This window comes from Carcharodon carcharias, chromosome 10 (genome assembly GCF_017639515.1).
Source record: "Carcharodon carcharias isolate sCarCar2 chromosome 10, sCarCar2.pri, whole genome shotgun sequence".
In the NCBI taxonomy this organism is placed as follows: domain Eukaryota; kingdom Metazoa; phylum Chordata; class Chondrichthyes; order Lamniformes; family Lamnidae; genus Carcharodon; species Carcharodon carcharias.
In genome coordinates this window covers 124875075-124885352 of record NC_054476.1, presented here as the reverse complement: position 1 = coordinate 124885352, position 10278 = coordinate 124875075, and the positions used below count along the sequence as shown (strand labels likewise).

General features: G+C 40.2%; 1 long non-coding RNA gene across 2 annotated transcripts in view; it reads right to left on the bottom strand.

Moving 5' to 3' along the window:
* Positions 1-6495: 6495 nt before the first annotated feature.
* Positions 6496-10278, bottom strand: part of LOC121282746 — a 95171-nt gene continuing 91388 nt past the window's right edge. For both annotated transcript variants that reach the window (XR_005944132.1, XR_005944131.1), the window contains exon 4: positions 6496-6926. This is a non-coding gene — a long non-coding RNA (uncharacterized LOC121282746). The remainder of the gene's footprint in view (positions 6927-10278) is intronic.

Here is a 10278-nt window from a genome sequence, read left to right as displayed (position 1 = left end):
TTGCAGTGTGGCACATTTGTGTATACTGGAAGCTGCATATATTAATAGACAGGACCTTGTTCCTTGCAGACATAAAGAACATGTACACAATTTGCAATTGTTTCAGCAAAGTAAAATAAGTGATAGCCATCTGCTGACTCATGCCTTGACCAATCAGGGTCAAGCTGCCTGGTTTAAATTTCAAACAATACTTGGCAGTTAGCTGTCAATCATCATCAATTGGTGCATTCTCCATGGCAGGATCTCTACTAACCTGAGTTCACTTGCCAGCCACTCAGCAGTCTCTTCTCATACAGTATAAATTGTTGTTTTCCCCTTCCTTTGGTATTCTTGTGAAGTGCCCTGATGAGTGCAAGATGATGAAAAGCTTTGACACGTCTCTTTTTTTTCAGCAATTCTTAAAAACATCATTTTGCAACTGAGCATTATCTCTGTAATAAAAGCAAAATACAGTGGATGCTGGAAATCTAAAATAAAAACAAAGTGCTGGAAATACTGTAGAAATTGTGGAGAGAGTTAACATTTTGAGTCAAATATGACTCTTCAGAACTGAGCCCCACATCCATTTTTGTCCATATTCAGTTCTGAAGAAGCATCATATTCGACTCAATATTAACTCAGTTTCTCTTTCCACAGATGCTGCCAGACCTGCTGAGTATTTTCAGCACTTTGTTTTCATGTCATCTCTGTAATGTCTATAAAATTGGTCACAATCAAAACAATTTCCTGAATATGATATTCAGTTCCCTTTAATGAACTGAGCATCAACCACTTAGTGATTTAAATTAACCAATAGTATCTAGCTCAGTATATTCAGTATAACACTAATTTTAGATTTTTTTTACCCTTTATATTTATTTGATAGAAGTCTATCACATGGATAGGGGTTTGACTCCTGACATTGACCACTATGGCTATCTGTTCCCATTATCTTCTGAGCCTGTGTCTGGAGAGCCTCCAGGACCCATGAGGAGACAAGAAAATGCTCCTCCTTTGTGGTTTCTCCATCAAGGCCTCCAGTGCAGCATCAGAAACCTTGAAGCACGTGTTCTTCCATTTTTGCCATTTTTCTCTCTTTCCTAGTCAGATTCAGCTCACAAAGGGGTCCCATCACCTGCTCAAGCTGCAATGCGCTTTATCTTTAACAGGTGCTGTTGAGCTTTATGAACCTATTGGCAATCACTCATATTACTTGAATACCTTGCTTGGGTATTCAGCCAATGAACAGTGCAGTGTGTGCTGGTTTGATGCTGTCACCATGTTTGCGTGCTCCCTGTATTACAGTCAATAGATGAGGGTTTATTGCACATCACGATCCCCACGTCTGGCTTCAGGGGCTACCAATTTTAATACCCCCTCCCCTCAATGTTTTCCTTAATAACATATTTAATTTAGTCCCATGTCCGGCATTCATATTCCAACTCTGGTCTTTTCTCCTCATGAGGCTAGATTTTCACAAGATTGACCCACACATCTCCATTGGCCCAGAACGTCTGGTTCCATACATGGTGAGGACGGATATGTTTGCCGCTTATTGAGGGCTACACCAGAACCCCAAGTTCCAGGGACAGACTCTGACTGGAACCCAGAAGTTGCAGTTCACCAGAAATGGCTCCACGTTGATTGCCCCACTGGTGCCATAGGGTTGGTGGGGGCAACTGATGAACCGAGCCAGTGTGGTGGGGTGGAGGCACGGCTAGAATTCAAAGCTGAATCAAGGAAACATTGAAAGTACCTAAAGGGATTTAGGGGCACTTGTAAACATTGGCAAGCCCCCAAACGCACTTATGTAAAACACATGTAAAACTGGAATGCATTTAAAATCAATTGTAAATATTTCTTAAAAAGTAATTGACCTGAAACTGAAGGCAGACCTCAAGGAGTGTGTCTTCAGCTCATGATGTCAAAGAGGGGCGTAGTTTTGCTGGAATTGCACCTCTCCACTCGTCCTCGGAATTGCCTTATGGCTGGATCCAGATTGTAGCCAGGAAAGCAAGCTCCCATTGCAGCTAGTTAAAAAGATCAAAACACACTTTTGAACATAAGCCAGAGTTTGGCACTAAGAAGAAGATGCGGGTCATTAAGCTCTGTTAGAGCTGGCCCAAATGTGTCTTTCAGCAAAGCTGCATTAATGGGAAATAGATTTTTTTCTATTTCTTAACTTCACCAAACATCAAAAAAGTAAATATGTCATTAAAATGTATTTTTCAAAAGAAGTGTAAAAGGATGGTTTTGACAATCCAATGCACAAAAGAGATGCATGTTGCATTTTAGCGCATTGATAAATCAGTTGATGTTGAATTGTCAATTTCCAAAATTTTTTAAATATAGAGAGATTATGATTAGTTAATGTAACTGCAGTTTATGGTTCATTTCTTAAGATTCTCAAGAGTTCGCAAGAGCAGCCCTGATGTAAGTTGGCATTTGGCTGAATGAAAATCCACCACCAATGCACAATCTAGACATTTTTATTATAGAGTAATAAAAGCATGAACCTGACTGTTTTCTTGAGCTGACGGAAGGTGAGGGCATTGCAGTACATATCAATACTGCAGCATCTGTCTTAAAATCCTTTGGGGCAAGCACACAGCTGCTCTGTCAGGTTGAGATGTGTATTTTACTTGGAGTGTTATCTAACACATGTGCTCCGGATTTAGGACCTTTGGTTGTATAACCAATAACTAAGGCTGCAAACATAAACTGGCAGTCAATGTGTCTGCTTCATTTGATGTGTGAGCACATATAAAGGTCAAAAATATGGTTTTAAATGCTTCTAGCCTGAGGAATTTTCATGTTAAAACACTGGTAGATTCAAAACCTCCAAAATGTCAGCTCTGGGAATTTCCTGGATGAAGTTACCACCCCATTACCTAGTTATATACATTATTTTTGAAGGACTTGTCTTAAATTCCACACCTGCCAAAAGCCCGTCTAACTGTGTAGTATGTCGATGTAACCAGTATAAACCCCAGTTTTGGCCTTAGCCCTGAAAGGATCAATTGAGCGTGCTTTAGCCACTGCCCCAATGATGTCTTCCACTTGGATTGTACGGATTGTGAGCAAGATGTTGTACGTCCAAGGGCTTCTACAAAGAATGGTCTGGGGAAAAATGCCTCCAATTGTAAAGTGTAAGAGGATAGCCCAGTCTATAGTCAGAACTGCCCAAGTTAAGTAATAGCCTACTTGAATACTCAGATCCTCTGAATTTCAAAGAAGCAATGCTAATTGAAAAAGTGTCATGCTTTTTATAAAACATTTAGCTTTACGCATTACCAGCAATTTTCCCATCGCATTATTTCTTTTTAAATTGTTTTTCATTTGTAATTATCGACCTTGTACCTGCACTAGAAATTAAAATTGAGCAGGTTCTAATATGGTTGGGTGAAGGTGAAAATCCCTCCCCCTTCCATCCCAGACCTTGAATATTTCTGCCCCATTCTTTATGCAAATGCCCTCTCCCCTTTATCTCAGAACTGTGGAACTGTGCTGCGCCCTGAACCAAGCTGTTCCAGTACAGCTACAATACTGGCAGCTACCTGGCTATGTGGAAAATTGCTCAGGTATGTCCTGTATACAAAAAACAGGATGAATCCAACCTGGCCAATTACTGCCTCATCAGTCTACTCTCAATCATCAAAGTAATGGAAGGGGTCATCAACAGTGCTATCAAGCAACACTTGCTTAGCAATAACCTGCTCACTGATGCCCAGTTTGAGTTCCACCAGGGCCACTCAGCTCCTGACCTTTTTACAGCCTTGGACAAAAGAGCTGAACTCTCAAGGTGGGGTGAGAGTGACTGCCCTTGACAGCAAGACAGCATTTGACCGAGTGTGGCATCAAGGAGCCCCAGCAAAACTGGAGGCATTGGGAATTAGGAAAAAACTCTCTGCTGGTTGGAGTCCTAACTAGCACAAAGGAAGATGATTGTGGTTGTTGGAGATCAGTCATCTCAGCTTCAGGACATAACTACAGGAGTTCATTAGGGTAGTATTCTCAGCCGAACCATCTTCAGCTGCTTCATCAATGACCTGCCTTCCAACATTAGGTCAGAAGTGGGGATGTTTGCTGATGATTGCACAATGTTCAGCACCATTCGCGATTCTTCAGTAACTGAAGCAGTCCATGTCCAAATCCAGCAAGACCTGGACAATATCCAGGCTTAGGCTGACAAGTGGCAAGTAACATTTGCACCCCACAACTGTCAGGCAATGACCATCTCCAACAAGAGAGAATCCAGCCATCACCCCTTGATGTTCAATGGCATCACCATCACTGAATCCCCCACTATCAACATCCTGGGGGTTACCATTGACCAGAAACTGAACTGGACTAGCCATATAAATACTATGGCTACAAGTGCAGATCAGAGGCTAGGAATCGTGTGACGAGTAACTCACCGCCTGACTCCCCAAAGCCTGTCATCCATTTACAAGGCACAAGTCAGGAGTGTGATGGAATACTCCCCACTTGCCTGAATGAGTGCAGCTCCCACAAAAGTCGAGAGGCCTGTCACCGTCCAGGACAAAGCAGCCTACTTGAGTGGCACCATATCCACAAACATACACTCCCTCCACCACTGACGTACAGTAGCAGCAGTGTGTACCATCTACAAGATGTGCTACAGGAATTCACCAAGGTTCCTTAGAAAGCACCTTCCAAACCCACAACCACTACCATCTAGAAGGAGAAGGGCAACAGATAGATGGGAACACCACCACCTGGAAGTTTGCTTCCAAGTCACTCACCAACCTGACTTGGAAATATATTACCGTTACTTCTCTGTCACTGGGTCAAAATCCTGGAATGCCCTTCCTAATAGCGCTGTGGGTATAACTACGTCACATGGACTGCAGAGGTTCAAGAAGGCAGCTCACCATCACCTTCTCATGAGCAACTAGGGATGGGCAATAAATGCTGGCCAGCCAACAAAACCCACATCTCATGAATAAATTTTTAAAAATACACCACAGACTATACAGCCCATCAATTTTACATTGGTACTTTTCTCCATGTGAGCAAGTTAGTCTCATCCTACTACTACAACATCCTGCGACTGTCTAATGCCTGTTTAAAATAATTATTTCTGTTCTTTGCCAAGAATTTTATATTCTAATAATTTTTTTATCTTTTTAATTTCTGTAATTATCTTAAATGTGTATTCTCTTGTTGCCATAGCACTGATCAATGGAAACAATCTATCACTATTAACTTTAAAGCATCAGAATCTTGAAGTCCTATCAGGTAACTGGTGAAAAAACCTAATTTCTTAACTGAGGATTCCCCACCCCACCCCCTCCAACACACACAGCATGACTGACAAGGCCCTCCACTGTGTCCATCTATTTTACTTCTGCTCTCACCCATTCCCTCCTTTCACAAACCAGAGTAGTGTTGCCTTTATCCTCACCTAACAGTCCACCACCTCTGTATGCAATGGATTATTCTCCACCATTTCCGCCACCTCCTGAATGATGCCACCACAACACATCTTCCCCTCCCCTGTCCTTTCAGCATTTCAAAGAGATTGCTCCCTCCACATCCCTAGTCCACTCCTCAATCACTTTCAACAACCCCTCCCTTTCCTGCAGCACATTTCCATGCAAGCTCAGGAAATGCAACACTTGTCCTTTCACTACTCCCTTCTCACCTCTAATGCCCAAAGTGAAACTCCTTTCAAGTGAAACAGCAATTTAGTTGTACATCTTTCAATTTAGTATACCATATTCACTGCCAACAATGTGGTCTCCTCTACAATATGGAGAACAAACACAAACTGGGTTGCCAGTTTGCGGAATGCCTTCAATCCGCCAGCATAACCCTGAGTTCCCTGTCACTTGTCATTGCAATTTTCAACCTTGCTCCCACTCTGACCTTTCTGTTCTTGGCCTGCTACAGTATTCTAATGAAAGGTCAAGGACCAGCACCTTATCTTTCAACTTGGCACCCTATAGCCTTCCGGACTCAACAGTTGAGTTCAACAATTTTAGATCATAACCTCTGCTTCCATTTTGTTTCTTTTTGTTGCTGGTTCAGTCTTGTTTCTTTCTTTGTTCCTTCATGTTGCATTCAGATGGCTATTATGTAACCATTCACACCTCATCTGGGCACATCTTTTGTTTCTTCACCTTACCTTGACCTTCCCTTTTGTTCTTCTGCACATCCATCCTTTTCACTTGCTCAAAACCTATCACATCTCTACCTTTCCTCAATTCTGATGAAGGGTCATTGACCTGAAACATACTGCCTGACCTGCTGAGTAGTTCCAAGATTTTCTGTTTTTATTCCTAACCTCTTAATTCTCTCTTCATAGCTACGGCCCCTCATCCAGTGAATGTACTCTTAAGACTGATGAGGACACATGTCAGGAGTTGACCTTTCTTTCTCCCTCCTTGATTGATTATAACAGGGTTTTGTAACTTATAAGGATGAAAATATTCATTCAATGTCTGTACTTAACCATTTACCTGCTAATCGCAAAGAAAACAATCCAACAAGTTTTTAAAGTTTAAATATAAAACTTAGTTTTTATTGAGCTAAAAACCCAACCAGGTAAAGATATAAAGATATTTTTAAAAAGGTAAACTTACACCCCAACCTTCGCAGCACACATGCACAAGCACAAGCATGCAAAATTACAAGTTTTACAGTAGGAATTTATTTTTTGGCTGAATTTAAGCTTCAATGATAAAAGGCAAAAGAAAACAGTGAGTCCTTCACTAGTGTTCGTGGCTGCAGCAGATTCTTTCCATAGTGGCCTTCAAGTTCCAGTGGGGCTGAGGCTGATGTAAATTGCAATTTCTGGTGACAGTCCCTTTTTCGAATGTAATTCACCTTTTCCAAAAGTCAATGGTATTGCACCTCAGGTTCCTTTCGATTGAAATTCTCTACCTCTGTGATGGATTCCATGACAGAGAAAGGGTCTTGAACTTGAAAACAGGATGGGAGAGATGATATTACTGCTCCATGAGATTACTTTATCTTGACTGCCCAAAGCAACCAGGTGTTGTAATTAATAGACATTTTAAAATGGTTATTCTGGTCAAACAACCTCTCTCCCCATAATGATTTCAGAAGGTAATCGATTAGCTCATGCCTGTACAGACCTTGACTATTGTGTTATGGCCTAGGTGATTAGTTCCTTTAATGTCCCAGCCATCAGTTTTAAATAGACCATCCTTTCCTGTGATGAGCTAGGAAGAACTTATCAATGCCTTTTATATAACCATTGTTCTGGTAGACTTTCTGTATTTGCCTGAAAGGTAGCTTTATAGGAATGCAAACAGTGAAACCCAGTTACCAGTTTCGTAGGAGGTTGCCTTGGAATGTTTTAATTGTAATCCATATTGGAAACTTCCAGAATTGACCAATTTGTAATACCAGATGTGATTGGTGACCTGTGGCAGCCATCTTAAGTCAGTGTCTTTGTTTTTATAAAGCCCTTTTAAAGAAGTTCAAAATATATATTTGACCAGCTGATGAAATTAAAGATTAATATTATGTATGCATACACCACACCATTATGACAATACACTGTACTATTCCATTGTGTTTATAATGGGGTTCCCAAAACTATACATGATACTTCAACTGCAGCCTAAAATCTTGCACGAGTTCAATAATAGCTCTTTACCTTTTTCAAAATAGGCATGCAGGTCCAAGAGCTTTAACACAATTGAAATATTTGATTGATAGAAGATTTCTATAATTAATTTATTTTGAAGCTTTTTTGGAGAAAAGCACTAAATTCTACAGTTTTGCATTTTAGAGCAGTCATGATAGCCAAATGAGGTAACAGAATTGAGGCATTGCTAAAAGGAACAAATACTGTTCATGTGGAGACAAATAAAACTAAGATGAGAAGATGCAAAATCATAAAGCACAGATGCAAGAAAGATGACTCATAATTTAGAAAGTAGGGCCTTCAGCTTGACATTTCAGAATTGCTACCGACTATGAAAGGAGTTGCTGACTAGAACAGCATTGGGTAAGGGATAAGAGGCTTGAATATATTGAGAACTGGATCCAGTCCATTGGATGGCAGGGGTTATTCATCAAAGATGGTGTTCACCTTGTGCAAAAGTACTCATTTATTTTTCTGCCAATTTGACTGAAGTATTCAGGGTTTCTTTAAACTTATAAGGTTAAAAATTAACTATACACCCTATAAAATAAAGGCAGGAATTCAATCACAATGCCTGCAAGGACTGGAAATTTTAACTCACCTCTACATTTGGGGACACAATTAAGATTAGGACAGTTTGTCACTCACCTGCTGAGGCTAATATATTAAATTTAATGTTTAGTAATGAGCTACTAATGATCTAGGTGAAGGAACAACTTTCAGATTTGGATAATTTGGAGTTAAAATATGGAGCTGCAGCAAGCTTCAGAACAACAGTACAATGGGGCTACCTTTATAATAAGGCTCAATTTACAGAAGTGAAAAGAGACGTAGCATTTGTTAAGAGCAAAACTTAGCTGGGTAAAGATGACTGAAATGCAAAAGAAAAGTATACTTAAAAAAACACCATTTGTGCAAAAGATGTTCTTGTTCTATGAAACATAAAAGTGTGAACAATAACTACATAGTTTATATGGCAAGATACACTCAAGAAGAGGAGTTATAAATGGAGTAACAGCCCTTCAGAAAGAGAGAGGCACATTCAGTTAGTCTGTTTTCTTAGTCCGCAATACTAAGAAATGTACTAGGAATACAAAAATGAATCCAGAGAGGAGCATAATAGGAAATAGGATAATGGGAAAATATTGTTTGCATATATTTGCAAAGTTCAGTTAGAGTGCAAGTTATGAATTAGAAATAATTATAAATAAGGGTAAAGGCATTGTAGGCTATTTGAATAATTCTTTAAACTGAAAGGTTGGGAGTGCCCTTTACTTAGCCATTTGGACTAAAACCCAAACAGGTTGTTCATATGTCGTAGGAAAAAGGTTAAATTAAAAAGACTCAAGGTAGACAAAGCATTGGGGCCAGAATTAATTGATCCTAGGGTGCTGAAAGAAATGGCAGCGTTTTTGTGTAACACAGTGGATAAATATCTTAAAACCTTACTGAGATATGGGATTGTGCCGGAGGATTGGAGAACAAGAATGTGAGCTATCAATATTCAACAAAAGTTGAAAGTCAAATCTGCGACACTATTGACCAGTCAGTCAATCCTCTGATGGGAAAGATAAAGGACTGTATTATAAGGGATATTATAAATGAGCATTGAGAATATACAGGGATTCTAGAGGATACCCTAGACTCACTTTAGAAAACAGACATTATTATTGATGAAAACAAAAACAGAATTACCTGGAAAAACTCAGCAGGTCTGGCAGCATCGGCGGAGAAGAAAAGAGTTGACGTTTCGAGTCCTCATGACCCTTCGACAGAACTTGAGTTCGAGTCCAGGAAAGAGCTGAAATATAAGCTGGTTTAAGGTGTGTGTGTGGGGGGCGGAGAGATAGAGAGGTGGAGGGGGTTGGTGTGGTTGTAGGGACAAACAAGCAGTGATAGAAGCAGATCATCAAAAGATGTCAACCACAATAGTACAATAGAACACATAGGTGTTAAAGTTTTCAGCTCTTTCCTGGACTCGAACTCAAGTTCTGTCGAAGGGTCATGAGGACTCGAAACGTCAACTCTTTTCTTCTCCGCCGATGCTGCCAGACCTGCTGAGTTTTTCCAGGTAATTCTGTTTTTGTTTTGGACTTCCAGCATCCGCAGTTTTTTTGTTTTTATCTCTTATTATTGATGAATCAGATTCAGATTTTCGAAAAAGGTGGCTAGAATGGTGAAACTAAACATTCCTGGAGATGTGCTTGGATTTCTAAAAGGTTTTTGAGAAAATGCTCTATGAGAAATTGAGAGTGAAATTAAGTTGCATACTGCAGGGGGTGGAATCAGAAGACAGATAACAACTTGGCCAAGATACTGAAAGCAATGAGTGAGTTTCAATGTAACAACTTCCTAGTATGATGGTTCAGAGTGAGAAGTCCCAGGGTTGCTAGGTATCCTTCTGTTCATTCATTAACGATATGGAGGAGGACATTGTCAGCAGAGTAATTAAAGCTGTGGGTGACGCCAGTTTGTGTGACAAGAATTAGGACCTTGAAAGGTCTTAAGAGACTGTAAATGGATTTAGACTGATTGATCTACAATGCAAGTGTTCGGTTATGCACTTAGCACATGAAATATAATGAGTGGGTGTTGGTACATAGTAACCGGGAGGAAGGAAAATTTGGGAGTGATCAGCAACCATTCCCTCAAATTAC